This window comes from Rhinoraja longicauda, chromosome 15 (assembly GCF_053455715.1).
Source record: "Rhinoraja longicauda isolate Sanriku21f chromosome 15, sRhiLon1.1, whole genome shotgun sequence".
In the NCBI taxonomy this organism is placed as follows: Eukaryota; Metazoa; Chordata; class Chondrichthyes; order Rajiformes; family Arhynchobatidae; genus Rhinoraja; species Rhinoraja longicauda.
This window is the reverse complement of record NC_135967.1, coordinates 45,664,673-45,681,560: the sequence shown is the minus strand read 5'-3', so window position 1 is coordinate 45,681,560 and position 16,888 is coordinate 45,664,673. Positions and strand designations below refer to the sequence as shown.

General features: G+C 43.7%; 1 protein-coding gene across 1 annotated transcript in view; it reads right to left on the bottom strand.

The window, feature by feature from the left end:
• ammecr1 (AMMECR nuclear protein 1) overlaps positions 1-16,888 on the bottom strand; it is a 95,632-nt gene that overhangs the window by 30,588 nt on the left and 48,156 nt on the right. The gene's annotated exons all lie outside the window — the stretch shown is intronic.

Sequence of the window (16,888 nt, the reverse complement as noted above, 5' to 3'; positions counted from 1 at the left end):
CCTGCCCATTTCTCCTGCATCCAACATATCAACTTCAAGAACTGACTGTTCACTTGCTGCCTAATATATCCCACCCCTTGACAGGTGCCATTGTAACAAGATAATCAATGTTATTCACTTCACCCATCAGTGGTGATAATGTTTTGGATCATCGGTGTATATTCTACCACAATTGAAATTATTTGCATTGGAAAATTACACCAATTCTACAGTATGCAAGCATGTCAAGGGAATGTAGAAACAAGGAACTGCAGATGCTGGTTTATACCAAAGATTGACACAAAGTGCTGGAGTAACTCAGCAGGTCAGGCAGCATCTCTGGAGAAAAAGGATGGGTGACATTTCTGACCCGCTGCGTTACTCCAGCACTTTGTATCTTCTTTCGTAATATGCAGAAATCGAGGTTCATTTAATTGATGGAATACCAGAAATGACACTGAACGAGAGTATTGAGCATCGATGTTTTGATGGCAGACACAAAACAAAATCATTTTTCATTTGCACGAAGCAAGCAAAACGTGCACAATAGGGAGTGGAGACCGTTTATGCAGTCCTTAAAATAAAGACACTGCAGATTTTCACCAAGTATTGTTGTAAAACGCCGTCTTTCTTTTTGAACCGTGGAAGAAGCTTCACTTTAAAATTCGAATCCAGCTTTGTGCTGGCCAGCAAAAAATATTAACGGAACTGCAGAATGAAATTTGAACTATAAATGGTGCCGTGCAAAAGGGTAACAGGAGACTCAGCATCATCAAGCTCTCTCTCAAAAGAGACAGCAGACGATGACTGTTCCTTTCTCCAAAAGCTTCAAGACAAAAAGCAGGCACAGAGCCCAACTCCAAGCAATGAGGCCCACTACTCAACAAGTACTAAAATGAAAATACTAATGGAACCTGCAAGCCAATTAAACTACAAACCCACACGTCTTTCGAATATGGGAGGAAACCGGAGAAAACCCATGCTGGTCACGGGGAGAACAGAAAATAAGTGCAGGAGTAGACCATTCAGCCCTTCGAGCCAGCACCGCCATTCAATATGATCATGGCTGATCGTCCAAACTCAGTACTCCGTTCCGGCTATTTCCCCATCTCCCTTGATTCCCTTAGCCCTACGAGCTAAATCTAACCCTTTCTCTTTAAAGCATCCAGTGAATTGGCCTCCACTGCCTTCTGTGGCAGAGATTTCCACATACGAAGTCCACACAAACTGCACCTGAGGTCAGGATCTAACCTGGGTCTCATCACCACTATCCACGGGAAGCCTGCGGAGATTGTTGAAGAATACAAGTACCTGGGCACAGTCTTCGACAACCTGCTGAAATTTGCCTGTAACACAGAGGCTATCCTCAGGAAATGCCAGCAGCAGCAGTATCTCCTGAGGAAGCTCTGGGGTCAGCAAGGACATCCTCGTAACGTTTTACCACTCCTTCATTGAGGGCATCATCACGTTCTCCTTCACCTGCTGGTTCCACTCCATCAGCCTTCAGAACAGAAACGGCCTGCAGAGCACAGCCAAAGTCTGTTCCAAAATTATTGGACTCCCTGTCAGAGCCCTCTCCAGCAGATGCGACCAGCAGATGCTAAGGTCAGCTGGCAGGATTTTACAGGGCCCCTCACGCGTCCTGTTTTCTGCATTTGAGTCGCTCCCTTCAGGACACCGGCTTCACTGCCCGGCCTGTAGGACACAGACGAGAAGGGCAACCTTTGTCCCCAAGGCTGTTCAGCTCCTCAACTCCCAACCACCCCTGCCCTGCTGCTCACCCTGCTAACCCCCCCCCCCCCCAATAGTTTTTGTACTATTCTACGTGCCTTTGTAAATTGCCCCACGGAGACAAATAAAGAGTTTTTGAACTTGAACTCTGGTGCTGGGAAGCAGCAGCTCCAGCAGATGAGCCACTACACTGCCCTAAACGTTGTCACTAATAAGTCCGTTAAACCGTAACATTTATACATCCATCGGCCATTTTAGGAGACAGATCCGTCACAGACTTTAAAAAGCAGGAAAATGTTAGGAAAATATTCATTTTACTAGACAATAGACAACAGGTGCAGGAGTAGGCCATTCGGCCCTTCGAGCCAGCACCACCATTCAATGTGATCATGGCTGATCATTCTCAATCAGTACCCCGTTCCTGCCTTCTCCCCATACCCCCAGATAGAGCTCTCCTTAAGAGCTCTATCTAGCTCTCTCTTGAATGCATTCAGAGAATTGGCCTCCACTGCCTTCTGAGGCAGAGAATTCCACAGATTCACAACTCTCTGACTGAAAAAGATTTTCCTCATCTCCGTTCTAAATGGCCTACCCCTTATTCTTAAACTGTGGCCCCTGGTTCTGGACTCCCCCAACATTGGGAACATGTTTCCTGCCTCTAATGTGTCCAACCCCTTAATAATCTTATATGTGTCAATAAGATCCGCTCTCACCTTTCTAAATTCCAGTGTATACAAGCCTAGTCGCTCCAGTCTTTCAACATACGACAGTCCCTCCTATACTCAACTCCTCTTGTTATGGTCAACATTCCATTGGCTTTCTTCACTGCCTGCTGTATCTGCATGCTTCCTTTTAGTGACTGATGCATTAGTACACCCAGATCTCGTTGTACGTCCCCTTTTCCTAACTTGACACAATCCAGATAATAATCTGCCTTCTGATTCTTACCACCAAAGTGGTTAACCACACACTTATCCACATTAAACTGCATCTGCCATGCATCCACCCACTCACACATCCTGTCCAAGTCACCTTGCAACCTCATAGCATCTTCCTCACAGTTCACACTACCACCCAGCTTTGTATCATCTGCAAATTTGCTAATGTTACTTTTAATCCCTTCATCCAAGTCATTAATGTATATTGTAAATAGCTGCGGTCCCAGCACCGAGCCTTGCGGTACCCCACTAGTCACTGCCTGCCATTCTGAAAGGGACCCATTTATCCCCACTCTTTGCTTTCTGTCTGGCAACCAATTTTCTATCCATGTCAGTACCCTACCCCCAATACCATGTGCTCTAATTTTGCCCACTAATCTCCTATGTGGGACCTTGTTAAAGGCTTTCTGAAAGTCGAGGTACACCACATCCACCGGCTCTCCCCTGCCAATTTTCCTAGTTACATCCTCAAAAAATTCCAGAAGATTAGTCAAGCATGATTTCCCCTTCATAAATCCATGCTGACTCGGAGCGATTCCGTTACTGCTATTCAAATGCTCCGCAATTTCGTCTTTTATAATTGACTCCAACATCTTCCCCACCACTGATGTCAGACTATCGGTCTATAATTTCCAATTGATCTTGCAATTACACACGTTATTAAGACTTTTCATATGCTCATTCATCTATTTTCTCCTTGTGTTTCTCCTCATTGTGGTTGTGAAGATTTAAGAGCTTTGTCAAGCAAAATTTAATGCTGGTTCCACGTTTAGGATAACGGTGAAATACAAAATTACGAATTAAGTTCTAGGAAGGAGTACACACTCAATTGTAAATAGCAATCGTTTTCAAGTGCTATTTTCCATGCTTAGTTTAGTTCAGGGATGCTGCTCGGAAACAGGCCCTTCGACCCACGCCAACCAACGACCCCCACACATCAACACTACCCTAGAAACAGGAGGGACAATTTACAATTATACCAAGCCAATTAGCCTACAAACCTGTACGTCTTTGCAGTGCGAGGGGAAACCCGAGATCCTGGAGGAGACCCACACGGGTCACAGGGAGAAGGTACAAACTCCGTACAGTCAGGATTGAACACTGGTTTCCAGCACGACAAGGCAGCAACTCTACCGCCGCGCCACCTTGTAGAGACATTGCTGAGCAAGTCAGCTTATCTATCAGCCATGGCGTTGAATGCAATGGTTTCCTACTCAACATTCACACTACGGTCGCGAATATGCCACTTTTGGATGCAGAGTCACTCCTCAAACTTCAGATCGAGGAAGGGAATATAGTTAGAGCATGTCGGGTGAAAGTAAAGAGGAGAGTTATGAGGAAAAACACGAAACCAATACTTTCCACTGTTTTCACTAAGTATAGTTTAATCCACATTGTTTCATGCTCATTACAATCACAGACTGAATTAACTGCAAAGGTCAAGACAAATGATTTTGGACACTACCACATTACTTTCAATATTCCGGCACAGTGCATGAGCCAAAGCCCATTTAGATATTGTCTGCTAGTCAAACCATGGCAGTTAATTATCCAAATGGAAAACACATTATGTAGACACAAAATGCTGGAGTAACTCAGCGGGACAGGCAGCATCTCTGGAGAGAAGTAACGGGTGACGTTTCGGGTCAAGACCCTTCATCAGTCTGAAGAAGGATCTCGACCCGAAACGTCACCCATTTCTTCTCTAGTACAAGTAGTCGAAACAAAGAACTGCAGACGCCGACACAAAGTGTTGGAGTAACTCAGAAGGTCAGGCAGCATCTCTGGAGAACATGGCTAGGTGATGTTTCGGGTTGAGACCCTTCTTCTGACCCTCGGTCTGGAACTGGAACCTGGAATCCATGCGGGTCGACGGCCCCGGCCTGCTGGCAGCCGGGAGAGGAGCGAGGATCAGCAGAGTCACAGGTTGCTGCTCGCAGGCAGCCAAGGGGAGATACGGGTCAGCGGTGATGGTGGCGGGCACAGCCTGGAGGCAGCCGTGAGGGCCGGCGGTGGCGGCAGGAGATCTGGCTTGATAGTAGGTGGGGAAGCGGCGCGAGCGGGCGGGGGTGCCGTCAACCAGGCCTGGAAGCAGCTGGGGACGCGGTGAGGGCTGGCGATGGCGGCAGGAGATCTGGCCCGAAGGTAGGTGGGGAAGCGGCGCGGGCCGGAGGGGTGGTGTCTGCAGCCAGGCCTGAAAGCAGCCGGAGGTGGTGAGGGCCCGGCCTGGCGGTGAAGCTCGGCACGTCTGTCCGTTATGACCGAATTCCATTACCTAAAGAGGCCCGCAATACCGGCACGGTGGTGTAGCGGTACAGTTGGTGCCTTACAGCGGCGGAGACCCAGGTTCGATCCTGACTATGGGTGCTGACTGTCCAGAGTTTGTACATTCTCCCTATAATCTGCTTGGGATTTCTCCAAGATCTTCGGTTTCCTCCCACACTCCAAAGAAGTACAGTAATGTAGGTCAATTGGCTTGGTGTATGTTTAAAAATTGTCCCTGGTGTGTAGGGTAGCGTTAATGTGCGGGGATCGCTGGTCGGCACGGACTCAGTGGGCCGAAGGGCCTGTTTCTGCACAGTATCTCTAAACAAAAAAACGAAACTAAACGAGGGTTAACTGTATTTAGCATTAGTTGCTATTCATGTGCACCAATCTCACCAATTTAGTGAAACTAATTATTTTATCAGTACCAGCTGAGTAAAATAAATGTGCGGCTGCTCTTTTCCATCAGATTTAAATTCGTCTTGAACAGGACTGGTTTCGCCACCAAATTGCTAAAGCACACCAATAGGAAATCAAAATGGTACACTAGAACCTATCTTTAAAAGCGCAAAATATTTTGGTCATTCTGGTGGAAAATGTTTTTAATGACTCAAGTGACTTGCTTTACAGCCCTCTTAACAGATGGCTCTCTTCATTAAAAATATAATGAATATTAAAATATAATGAATAATAAAAATCTCTCTATAATTAAAAATAGAAATCCAATTTTACAAAATGCACATGTTAAGTGGGAACACATTATTAAAACATTTAGTATACATCTCAAATGTATAAGCTGAAGACATTTTCTGCATTTAGTTGGAAAAAAATGCAAGTCAAGTTGAAATTTGACTGAAAACCTACTTAATGATCAGACTGCGGAACTAAATCAATATTTTTCAGCTATAGGTCCAAAATATCGTGCAATGAAAAATGATTTATAACGCTAGAATTAAGCCCAAGACTTAACAACTGAGGCAAAGCAAAACAAGTGCTTATTGTTGTATAAGAATCAGATGCACAGCCTGTTCATATTGCAAATAGAGAACAAATTTTAAAAAACAGCTTTGGGTATTTATTCTCTGTAAATCCTATCAATAACGCATGAATCACAGTATAATTTCAATTAGGTTCAACCTTTATATGTTTTCCATTACACCCAATTCAAAGGTTACCAACATTCCCGCCCCATACGTTCTTGTTCTTCATCGTGTTTTCAAACCGGAACTGGAAATGCTCACTTTTATAGCTGTTCGTTATATATATCGAATCAGCATGACACTACAAATATCAAAACCAGCATTAACAATGGATCAGTGAAGACTGCTTTGGTGCGAGACTAAGCACGGGAGTACACTCTTATTCACTTCGTTCTGCAACACTACTTACTGGTGGCTCAACATGTGAACCACCAAAATGCTCAAGGTATTTAAAAAGATTTTAGTTTAGTTTAAAAATCAACAGTTTGCAATATTTTTTAAACTAAGATTTAGGTTTAGATACAGCATGGAAACAGGCCCTTCAGCCCACGCCGACCATCGATCACCCGTTCACACTAGTTCTATGTTATCCCACTTGCTTAAACGTTTGCAAAAGGTTTAGAGTCCAATTCATTTACAAATCCACACGTCTTTGGGATGTTGGAGGAAACCGGAACACTCAGAGGAAACGTACCCAAAGACGTACAGGTATGTAGGTTAATTGGCTGGGTAAATGTAAAAATTGTCCCTAGTGGGTGTAGGATAGTGTTAATGTACGGGGATCACTGGGCGGCACGGACTTGGAGGACCGAAAAGGCCTGTTTCCGGCTGTAGATATATGATATGATATGATATGAAACCCACGCGGTTACAGAGAAAACGTGCAGACTCCACACAAACAGTGCCAGAGGTCAGGAATGAAATCCAGGTCTCTGGTGCTGTGAGGCAGCATCTCCATCAGCTGTGCCACCCCTATTTGCTAAATGTTGATACTCTGGCAAACCTCTTACACAGCTGCAATTAGCTAAAGAAATGAAATAACCTTTAAATGACTTAAGATGTCAGCGGTTATGGGGAGAAAGCGTTAGAACAGGGTTGAGAGGGAAAGAGAGATCAGCACGATTGAATGGCAGAGTAGACGTGATGGGACGAATGCTCCTATGACATGAACTTATGAATTGATTATTCAACCTTATTTAGGTATAGCAACAGGTGTTGCATCTTCTGCGGTTGCAGGGGAAGGCACCTGGGGAGGGGGTGGTTTGGGTGGGAAGGGATGAGTTAACTAGGGAGTTGCAGAGGGAACGGTCTCTGCGGAAGGCGGAAAGAGGTGGAGATGGGAAAATGTGGCTAGTGGTGCTAGTAGTTGTTTCCTGCAAAGACTCTATCCCCTACTCTCAATTCCTTCGTCTATGCCGCATCTGCGCCTAAGATGAGGTGTTCCATACTAGAACATCCGAGATGTCCCCATTCTTTAGGGAACGGGGGTTCCCCTCTCCCATCATAGATGAGGCCCTCACTCGTGTCTCCTCGGTATCCCGCAGCTCCGCCCTTGCTCCCCCTCCCTGTAGTCGCAACTGAGACAGAGTCCCCCTAGTCCTCACCTTCCACCCCATCAGCCGTTGCATACAACACATTATCCTCCAAAATCTCCGCCACCTCCAACGGGATCCCACCACGAGCCACATTTTCCCATCTCCACCCCTTTCCGCCTTCCACAGAGACCGTTCCCTCCGCAACTCCCTGGTTAACTCATCCCTTCCCACCCAAACCACCCTCTCCCCAGGTGCCTTCCCCTGCAACCGCAGAAGATGCAACACCTGTCGCTATACCTCCTCCCTCGACTCTGTCCAGGGACCCCGACAACCCTTTCAGGTTGGGCAGAGGTTCACTTGCACGTCCTCCAACCTCATCTATATCCGTTGTTCAAGATGTGGACTCTTATTCATCGACAAGACCAAAGGCAGACTGGGCGATTGTTTCGCGGAACTCCTTCGCTCAGCCCGCCTGAACCACCCTGATCTCCCGGTTGCTGGATACTTTAATTCTCCTTCCCATTCCTACACTGACCTTTCTGTCCTCGATTCACCCCCATTGTCAGAGTGAGGCTAAATGCAAATTGGAGGAACAGCATTTCATATTTCGCTTGGGCAGCTTACAGTCCAGTGATATAAATATTGATTTCTCTCACTTCAGGTAGCCCCGGCATTCCCTTCGTCTCTATCCCTCCCCCACCAAAGTCGCATTAGCTTCTCATTTTCACCTTACAAACAGCTTTCCAGTTTTCTTTATCATCGTTACTTTTTTGCATGTCTTTCATTCATTGTCCTTTATCTCTTCACATCACCTTCTATATCTCTCATTTCCCTTATCCCTAACCAGTCTGAAGAAGGGTCTCGACCTGAAACGTCACCCATTCCTTCTCTCCGGAGATGCTGCCTGTCCCACTGAGTTACTCCAGCTTTTTGTGTCTATCTTCGGTTTAAACTAGCATCTGCAGTTACTTCTTACACATTATCTGAATGATGTCAATTAGGAAATGGGGAGTTGCAAAGAGACCTGGGAGTACTTGTACATCAGTCACTGACAGTAAGCATGTAGTGAAGAAAGCTAATGGCATGTTTGCCTTCATTATGAAAGGATTTGAGTTTAGGAGCAAGGAGGTCCTACTGCAGTTGTACAGGGCCCTGGTGAGACCGCACCTGGAGTATTGTGTGCAATTTTGGTCTCCTAATTTGAGGAAGGACATTATTGCTATTAAGGGAGTGTAGCATAAGTTCACCAGGTTAATCCCCGGGATGGCGGGACTGACATATGATGAAAGATTAAGCTTGTATTCACTGGAATTTAGAAGGATGAGAGGGGATCTTACAGAAACATATAAAATTCTTAAAGGCTAGATGCATGAAAAATGTTCCTGATGTTGGGGGAGTCCAGAACCAGGGGCCACAGTTTAAGAATAAGGGGTAGGCCACTTAGGACTGAGATGAGGAAAATCCTCTTCACCCAGAGAGTTGTGAATCTGTGGAACTCTCTGCCACAGAAGGCAGTGGAGGCCAATTCACTGGATGTTTTCAAGAGAGAGTTAGATTTAGCTCTTAGGACTAAAGAAATCAAGATATGGGGAAAAGGCAGGAACGGGGTACTGATTTTGGATGTTCAGTCATGATCATATTGAATGGCGGTGCTGGCTCAAAGGGCCGAATGGCCTACTCCTGCACCTATTTTTCTATGTTTCTGTGACAAACTATATTACAAATGTTAAAAAGCAGGTTTCCTCACACTTAAGACATTATAATTTAATGGGAAAGAAAATTGTAGTGGTTCAAAGCAGAGATTCCCTATGCTCACGAGGTCTCTGATGGAAGCGGTTCTCATTTTTAAAGTACTGAGTATTTCAGACGAAGTGCTGGAGTAACTCAGCGGCTCAACCAGCATCTTTTTAGTTTAGTTTATAGATTCAGCGTGGAAACAGGCCCTTCGGCCCACTGGGTCTTTGCCGACTTGGGATCCCTGCACACTAACACTATCCTACACACACTAGGGACAATTTACAATTTTACTAAGCCAGTTAACCTGCAAACCTGTATGTCTTTGGAGTGTGGGAGGAAACCGGAGCATCCGGAGTAAACCCGCGCAGGTCACGGGGAGAACGTACAAACTCCGTACAGACAGCACCTGTGGTCAAGAAGGAACTCGGGTCTCTGGCGCTGTAAGGCGGCAACTCTACCGCTGCGCCACCGTGCTGCCTCTCTGGAGAACAATGGCAGCTGGCGTTTCTTGTATCCACAAATATTTCAACGATGTTTTTAAAGATAAGGATTAAGCTACGATGGATGCGGAATGACCATTTACTTTTGTGTGGAGCAGATGGCAACAGGGTTGATGTGAAATGGTCGAATAGAGACTAAGGAAGAGGCTTAAGAGATTTTATTTACTACAAACGCAGAACGCTGGAACATGCAATTATCCCGCAGAAATCTAACAATTGCAGTTGGCTGGTTTTCTTTGCTTGTGTCAGAAGTGGCCATTTTATAATGTTAATCATTTGTAACATGTTTTATCCTCTGCACTCACTGTCCAATCTGCTGGCCATTTCCTATGGTTCAGACCAGCATTTTGCAGCTTATGCATGGCCCCTTTGTATTCTCTGGCTGGCTGCCTTCATAAATCTATCAATAGCTTATCACCATGCCAACCTTAGCCTCACCTCTTTGCAGATAGATATTCCTCCTGTACTACCCATCCTTCTCCAAAAAGGAACAAACTTATTTTCCCTTTCTCGGTTCTGATGAGGCGTCTTCGACCCGAAACATTAACTGTTTCTCTCTTCACTTATTGCGTACAGTTTTGGTCTCCTAAAGTATTGCATACAGTTTTGGTCTCCTAAAGTATTGCGTACAGTTTTGGTCTCCTGATCTGAGGAAAAACATTCTTGCCATAGAGGGAGTACAGAGAAGGTTCACCAGATTGATTCCTGGGATGGCAGGACTTTCATATGAAGAAAGACTGGATAGACTCGGCTTGTACTCGCTGGAATTTAGAAGATTGAGGGGGGATCATAGAAACTTACAAGATTCTTAAGGGGTTGGACAGGCTAGATGTAGGAAGATTGTTCCCCATGTTGGGGAAGTCCAGAACAAGGGGTCACAGTTTAAGGATAAGGGGGAAGTCTTTTAGGACCGAGATGAGAACGTTTTTTTTCCACACAGAGAGAGGTGAATCTGTGGAATTCTCTGCCACAGAAGGTAGTTAAGGCCAGTTCATTGGCTATATTTAAGAGGGAGTTAGATGTGGCCCTTGTGGCTAAAGGGATCAGGGGGTATGGAGAGAAGGCAGGTACAGGATACCAGGAGTTGGATGATCAGCCATGATCATATTGAATGGCAGTGCAGGCTCAAATGGCCTACTCCTGCACCTATTTTCTATGTTTCACAGATGCTGCCTGACCTGCTGAGTGTTCCCACCACTGACTTTGCAGCATTTGCAACTTTAATGTTAATTTTTAAGTCCACCTGAAATGCGCGCTTGGTTCACATCTAAACAATAAAAGAAAAACGACAGAAACATTCAACCATTATAAAGAGCATCGAAACAAAGTTGAAAGTTTTAAACATTAAAGGCGTAAGATTTCATAAGTAGTGATTTGAAGGATGTAATAAAGCGTATGCACTCTTTCACCTTTCCTTTTTTAGTAATTCAAAGTTTAAAAGAAAAATCTTTGAAAACTTTGAAATCTATGCAATCTTTTGTCCCTTTGGTTAAGCCAATCATTTTCTTTTTTTGGGAGGGGAATTTACAACTGCAGATGTGCTGCCTGGTTATAAGAGGCGAGAAATGCAATCCCGGACCATATTTGTCACCCGAGTAAAGCCACATTTCATTGTATCACAATGCTGACATGACAGTAAAAAGACCCGTGTTTCTATCATACATTTCACGGCCTCAGCATGGTCCCAATGCTTGAGAGAAAGAGACATCCAGTGTCACAAGCAACTACTATAATTGTAAAAGCACAAATCATATTCATGGAAGTTCATAGGTTAGGAAGAAGTCCTCGGAGAAACAATTTTTTTTTAAAGAATGATAAGAATTTTCTATGATCTGGACAATTATGGATATCTCCAATTATTTTTGAGAATTTATTGATAAAACACTGAACCAAAACATTCCTTCGAATGAAAGTACTTCCTCATTGGAATTGGATAGAATGTTTATATTACACAGGGTATAGACCCAATGACAATGAAACAGTGGCATATTTTAAATGAAGATACGGGTTTATTATTGCCATGTGTAGCGATAGTGAAAAACTACTTGTTATCCAGTCAAATCATTCGGAGTACAGTCAAGCATTACATGAGTACAGCACATAATGCAAAGAGAAAAATACCTGTGTGAATATAGTGTTAGTTTATTACATTACAGTTAGAGAAAGTGCAGATGATGAAAAAAAGTGCAAGGTTTACAATGAGATAGCTTGGGAGATTAGGACTATGCTTTACGTTGTGTATTTCAGCCTGCATTTCAGGCTCTTGTGACCTTCAGTAGTCCGCTGACAGCGGGGAAACAGCTGTTCTTCAATCCGGTGGTATGTGCTTTAGAGCTTTGACAATCTCCTGGATTTTACAGGAGACGGAAGAGGGAATGACCAAGGTGAAAATCGTCGTTAATTATTTTGGCTGCTTCCTCGAAGCGTAAAATCTAGATGGAGTTGAGGGGTATGGAGGTGAGGGTGGAGGGGGTGTGCTGTGGCAGGAGGCTGGTTTGTGTGATGGACGGGCTACATCCACAACTCCCTGCAATTTCTTGCAGTCTTGGGCAGAAATGCTGCCTAACCAATTTCTGACTCATCTAGATAGAATGAGTCTGCAGAGGTTGGTAAGAATCGTTGGGGGAATTTCCGTAGTCTTTGAGGACGTAGAGGCACTGGTGTGTTTTCTTGGCTGTGGCTTCAGTGTGCTTGGGCCATAATAAATTGTTGGTGAAATTTATGCCCTGGAACTTGATGTTCTCGACCACCTTCACTTTGGCATCACTTGGACGGGTACTCCACCACGTTTCCTCAAGCCAATAACCTACATCTTCACCTTGCTGAAGGCGGTGCGACAGCTGGATGAGAAACTGCACATGATGCAGTGTTAGTTCGCTTGGTGTCCCGATTCTCCTTTATGGCCATGGTTGCAATTCTGGGGTATACTGTCAGGACCAGCTTGCTGGGTGTCTACATTGCATTTTATACAAGATGCACTGCAGATCTGTTTTTGAAATACATTGCAAAGATTTCCTTCGAGTTGGCTATTTTAAAATTGGGGCTCTTTGTCTCCGTTCAAAATGACAGCCATCACCTTGTCGAAAATAAAAGGATATTGTATAGCATAAGAATGATGTAGAGCCACGAGCAACTGCAGAGGCTAGAACCTTGAACCAAATCGGTAATAAGGAAGTCAAATACAATGCTATCATTTATTTTAAGAGGGCTAAAATACAAAAACTGATAGAAACATAGAAAATAGGTGCAGGAGGCCATTTGGCCTTTCGAGCCAGCATCGCCATTCATTGTGATCATGGCTGATCATCCACAATCAGTAACCTTTGCCTGCCTTTTCCCCATATCCCTTGATTCCACTAGCCCCTCGAGCTCTATCTAACTCTCTTTAAAAATTCATCCAGTAAATTGGCCTCCGCTTCCTTCTGTGGCAGAGAATTCCACAAATTCACAACTCTCTGGGTGAAAATGTTTTTTCTCACCTCAGTTTTAAATGGCCTCCCCTGTATTCTTAGACTGTGTCCCCTGGTTCTGGACTCCCCCATCATTGGGAACTTTTTTCCTGCATCTAGCTTGTCTAGTTCATTTTATAATTTTATACGTCTCTCAGATCCCCTCTCATCCTTCTAAACTCCAGTGAATACAAGCCTGGTCTTTCCAATCTTTCCTCATATGACAGTCCCTCTATCCCAGGGATGTAATGTTGAGGCTTTATAAGCCACTTGATAAACTTCGAAATACATGTCATATATACAGTACAAAATCATATACCTGGAATGCTTTCGGAATTAGGAGGTGTATTCCACAATTTTTCCCATTTTTGGTCACACACATGACTAAGAATGGCCCAGAAGATTAACTTTGATTTAAACCAGTTATGTGAATATTTTGGAGAGAAAGAGCCAAGTCAGTATATTACATCTGCAGTTCCTTGTTATACAATAGGAGCCTTCCAGGCTTACTCAATTTGTGAATGATTTTATCTTTAACATTATACCATCAAAACAAAATGCTGTACTTGCTGTAGATGCAAAATGCATTCCAATAATAAGTTCACAATTTTTGTGAACATTTTTTTTCTCCAATCAAAGCACGGTAGCGCAGCGGTAGAGTTGCTGCTTTACAGCGAATGCAGCGCCGGAGACTCAGGTTCGATCCTGACTACGGGTGCTGTACTGTAAGGAGTTTGTACGTTCTCCCCGTGACCTGCGTGGGTTTTCTCCGAGATCTTCGGTTTCCTCCCACACTCCAAAGACATACGGGTGTGTAGGTTAATTTGACTGGGTAAATGTAAAAAATTGTCCCTAGTGTGTGTAGGATAGTGTTAATGTGCGGGGATCGCTGGGCGGCGCGGACTTGGTGGGCCGAAAAGGCCTGTTTCCGCGCTGTATATATATGATATGATATGATATGAATACATTTGATATTAATAAATTTGACATAAAAGCGCCTTCACTAAAGGAAGTGAATTATAGCGTTCGGCAAAATAAAAAATGCCTCAGAGGCAAGATGACCAAACGGTAATGAGCTTTCGCGATTGCAGCTCTAATGACGTCATACAAAAAATGGGTGTCATACAAAATGTCTTTTATTTTTCACTGCTGCTGTCTGAAGCCAACTCAAACTCCTTTCAATGGCGTTTCCAGATAAATTTGACAGTAGTTGATCAAATAGAGGCACCAGTGTTTTGTGGAAATCAGATTCAAACATATACTGGAAGTAATCTTGCAATGCCACTGTGAAAGCCACCTTGTGTCAGTGGCCTAGATCAAAGAAATGTTCTCATTCAAAAAAAATTTTAACTGATTTTTAATGATCTGCAATAAACTGGCAAATTATTACCATAAGTACCGAATCAACTACAAAAAAATAGAGATATTTATTTCAAGCACAGAACTGAAGGATTGCAAAAAATTGATGTACATACGAGTTGACATGCAAGCAAGCACCAGATGATTCACAAAACATCTGCATTCCAAGAATAAACGCTTTCTGTAACTTATGGTACAAAATCTGATTCTCTTTGACACACTTCCACAAAGGTTTCTCAAGCTTGAACAATGTACACGATTTCAGGTTATTCAAGTCACATTCATCTGTTTGGCATATTTGCAAATCATGAAGCGAAATTCTGCTCATATAATGCGTGAAGATTACAACTAGAACATACCACGGCATTTGAACAGGCCCTTTTGGCCCACAATGTTGCGTCAAACAAGGTGCCAGGACCAACTCTTATCTGCCGGCACATAATACCCCTCCACATCAACGTGTCGATCCAAAAGTCTCTTGAATTGAAATTTACTTTTCTACCATTCAAGCTATCTGTGCACCAACAGGCATCATGTGAAGAGCATACATTTGCATACCAATGCCATTTTATAACAAGAAATATGCAACACATAATGGGCTCAGACAAGTCTCTCAAACAAAAACAGCCTAGATTTAGTTTTGCTTGGGTAGTTTACAACCCGGTGGTGCGAACTTTAAATTCACTAATTTTAGGTAACGTCTACAAACACCTCCCAACCCTTTTCCCTCCATCTCTCCCCCCCCCCCCCCCCCAAAAAAAAATCAGTTAACTAATTCCACTGTTTACAACGATGTATACCTCTTGGGTTCACATCCATCGCTAGCCTATCAGGGAACCTCCTTGTCCGAGGTCATCTGCTGTTGGCCCTGATTTATCCTGTTTTTCCTTTGTATTTTCCCCCCCACTCTCCCTACTCCAATCAGTCTGATGAAGGGTCCCAACCAGAAACCATCTATCCATTTTCTCCAGAGATGCTGCCCGACCTGCTGAGCCACTCCTGCAATTCGTGTCTATCTTTGGCATAAACCAGCATTTGCAGTTCCATTTCATTACGATACAATACGATGGAGGTTTATTTATCCCAGGAGGGAAATTGATCTGCCAACAGTCATAAAACACAAGATACATGAAACATGAAATTAAAGTGACAAGTGGAAAGGATTGGGGAATGTGCAAAGATTGGGGAGGGAGGGAGTCAGTCTCCATTCTAATTTTGGTTTGGTTTGGAGATGCAGCATGGAAACTGGCCCTGCAGCACACCGAGTACTCTAACATGACTTTAATCACATTCTTTAGAAATGTAGATTCCATCATGCAACAGGATATTTTCAATTTTTAAGCATTTATCCTTGGCATGTATGTGCAACTATCACACCCAGACTTTAATGATAACAACTAATTTCCTTTAGAGATGATGTGGGGATACTTCAATGAATATGCAATTCAAAGAAAACAAATCGCTGGCACTAGAATTCCATTTTCATCTCAATTTATGGATCCTTAATAGATGCCTAATGACCTCTGCAATCGATTTAACTCGTCATTAGGTACTTGGTACAAATATCTTGTTCTTATCTGATGAAATAGTATATTTCAGTAACAAGGGCAAATATTATTAAATAGTCCAGTCATACAGCACGACAATTAACCTTTTGACCCAACTCATCCATGCCGACCAAGACAGCCCATCTAAGCTGATCCCGTTTACAGTGCCTGGTCCTATTCCATCAATCAAAATTGGATATTAATGAAGCAAATCACTTTCAAGTCCATCTTTCAAGTTTCTAAAAATATTCGTAATATATTAATTTTCGTTCCCATGTTCTCAAACAAAAAGGGGTTGCTTTGGGGTCAGTTGGTGCTGACGTTAATTCCTCAAAGAAACTGCGCTGGCATTCAGCTGCAGTCAACTAGGCACGTTTCAGACCAACTGAACCCGTTGCAAGTCCAGGAAATAATGAAGAAAAGAAGCTGGCATGCGCAACTGGCACTGGACTCGAGGCTCTGTGGCTGGGCTGCAGGGCAATAGTGGAAGCTGGACACACTGGAAATCCACAGGACAATGCAGAGGAATCTGCCTCTCCCACTCCATGCAAATCAGACCAGCACCAGACACCATTGTTAGATATATATAAAATCTAAAAATGCCTCCGCCTTTCAAAAACTGTGTTTTGCCATTCCGTGGCCAGCTTCAGTGGTATGTCACCCAAGCCTGGCTATACTTTGTTGAAAAGCCCGTAAGTGGCTGGCCACTCTGCATCTAGTCCGATTAAGAGTAGTGGTAGTGGGTTGAATCTAGCTCAATTTGCCCAAAGCCCCATTTTTAAAAAAACTGAATCAACATGCGCTGCAAGAGGATACATGCAAGAAATACGAACAACTCCGGCTTCCTGTCTTTATTCCTAGAAAGGTT